Here is a 2,655-nt window from a genome sequence, read left to right on the forward strand (position 1 = left end):
TATCTTTCAATTTCTTGTTAGTGAAGTCATCAATTTTAAAAATAAAATCTTTTTCAACCATATCTTTTCAATCATATCTTTTTAAAAAAAATCAGATTTGTTTTTCAATCATATCTTTTCAAACATATCTTTTTCAATCAAATCTTTTTCAAATCATATCTTTTTCAAATTTTGATTTCAAAAATCTTTTCTAACTTCTTATCTTTTCAAAAATTGATTTTCAAATCTTTTTCAACTAATCACTATTTCGTATCTTTTTTGAAAATCACTAACCACTTTTTCAAAAATCCTTTTTAATTTTTGAAAACTCTCTCTCTCATGTCTTTCTATTTAATCACCAACACTCCTCCTCTCTTAATAATTCGAAACCTCTCCCCTCTTTATAAGTTCGAATTCTTCTACCTCATCCTTCTATTCTTCTTTTCCTCTGACACATCAAGGAATCTCTATACTGTGACATAGAGAATTCCATACTTTCTTGTTCTCTTCTCTTTCATATGAGTAGGAACAAAGATAAAGGCATTCTTGTTGAAGCCGATCCTAAACCTGAAAGGACTCTAAAGAGAAAGCTAAGAGAAGCTAAAGCACAACTCTCTGGAGAGGACCTGACAGAAATCTTCGAAAAAGAAGAAGATATGGCAGCCGAAAATAACAACAATGCCAACAATGAAAGGAAGGTGCTTGGTGACTTTACTGCACCAACTCCCGATTTCTATGGGAGAAGCATCTCTATTCCTGCCATTGGAGCAAACAACTTTGAGCTTAAGCCTCAATTAGTTTTTCTGATGCAACAGAATTGCAAGTTTTATGGACTTCCATTGGAAGATCCTCATCAGTTCTTGGCTGAATTTTTGCAAATCTGTGACACCGTTAAGACCAATGTAGTTGATCCCGAGGTCTACAGACTCATGCTTTTCCCTTTTGCTGTAAGAGACAAAGCTAGTATATGGTTGCCACTCACAACCTAGAGACAGCCTGAACTCTTGGAAAAATCTAGTCAATGCCTTCTTTGCTAAATTCTTTCCACCTCAAAAGACGAGTAAGCTTAGAGTGGAAGTTTAAACCTTCAAACTGAAGGAAGGTGAATCCCTCTATGAAGCTTGGGAAAGATATAAGCAATTGATCAGAAGGTGTCCTTTTGACATGCTTTTAGAATGGAGCATCATATGTATCTTCTATGATGGTCTGTCTGAGTTATCCAAGATGTCATTGGACCATTTTGCAGGCGGATCTATTCATATGAAGAAAACACCTACAGAAGCCCAGAAACTCATTGAAATGGTTGCAAATAACCAGTTCATGTACACTTCTGAAAGAAATCCTGTGAACAATGGGACAACTCAGAAGAAAAGAGTTCTTGAGATTGATACTCTGAATACCATATTGGCTCAGAACAAAATATTGACTTAGCAAGTCAATATAATTTCTCATAATCTGACTGGATTGCAAGCTGCATCTGGCAGTGCTAAAGAAGCCCCCTCTAAAGGAGAAGCTTATGACCCTGAGAATCCTGCAATAAAAGAGGTGAATTACATGGGAGAACCCTGTGGAAACACCTACAATTCTTCATGGAGGAATCACCCAAATTTCTCATGGAAGGATCAACAGAAGCCTCAAAAAGGATTCAATAACAATAATGGTGGGAAAAATAGGTTTAGCAATAGCAAGCCTTTTCCATCATCTTCTCAGCAACAGATAGAGAATTCTGAGCAGAGTCTCTCTAGCTTAGCAAACATAGTCTCTGATCTATCCAAGACCACTCTCAGCTTCATGAATGAGGCACGGTCCTCTCTCAGAAATCTGGAGGCACAAGTGGGTCAACGGAGAAAAAAAGTTACTGAAACTCCTCCTAGCACTCTCCCAAGTAATACAGAAGAGAACCCAAAAAGAGAATGCAAGGCCATAATTGTATCAAACATGGCCAAACCTGGAGAGAATGAAAAGGCAGTGATTCCCAGTGAGGAAGACCTCAAGGGACGTCTACTGACCACTAGGGAGTTCCCTCATGAGGGACCAAAGGAATCTGAGGCTCATCTAGAGACTATAGAGATTCCACTGAACTTCCTATTACCATTCATGAGCTCTAAAGAGTATTATTCCTCTGAAGAGGATGAAGATATTACTGAAGAGCAAGTTGCTAAGTACCTTAGAGCAATCATAAAGCTGAATGCCAAGTTATTTAGTAATGAGACTTGGAAGGATGAACCTCCATTGCTCATTAATGAACTAACCACCTTGGCTCAGCTGAAGATTCCTCAAAAGAAACCGAATCCTGGAAGGTTCTTAATACCTTGCACCATTGGCACCATGACTTTTGAGAAGGCTATGTATGACCTAGGGTCAAGTGTAAACCTCATGCCACTCTCTATAATAGAGAAACTAGGGATCTTTGAGGTACAAGCTGCAAGAATCTCACTGGAGATGGCAGACAATTCAAGAAAACAGGCTTATGGACTTGTAGAGGATATTTTAGTGAAGGTTGAAGGCCTTTACATCCGTGCTGTCTTCATCATCCTGAACACTAGGAAGAATAAGGATGAATCCATCATTCTTGGCAGACCTTTCTTAGCCACAGTAAAAGCTATGATTGATGTTGACAGAGGAGAGTTGGTCCTTCTATACACATGGAGAAGAAGCATGAAAAGTTTCTCTTAA

The 2,655-nt window shown here is 38.2% G+C and overlaps 1 non-coding gene across 1 annotated transcript; it reads right to left on the reverse strand.

The window, feature by feature from the left end:
- Nucleotides 1–1,041: 1,041 nt before the first annotated feature.
- Nucleotides 1,042–1,149, reverse strand: LOC112799234 (small nucleolar RNA R71). Its single transcript, XR_003200809.1, has one exon. It is a non-coding gene; the product is annotated as a small nucleolar RNA R71 (small nucleolar RNA).
- Nucleotides 1,150–2,655: the final 1,506 nt, after the last annotated feature.

The sequence above is a fragment of the Arachis hypogaea genome, chromosome 4, assembly GCF_003086295.3.
Source record: "Arachis hypogaea cultivar Tifrunner chromosome 4, arahy.Tifrunner.gnm2.J5K5, whole genome shotgun sequence".
Classification (NCBI taxonomy): domain Eukaryota; kingdom Viridiplantae; phylum Streptophyta; class Magnoliopsida; order Fabales; family Fabaceae; genus Arachis; species Arachis hypogaea.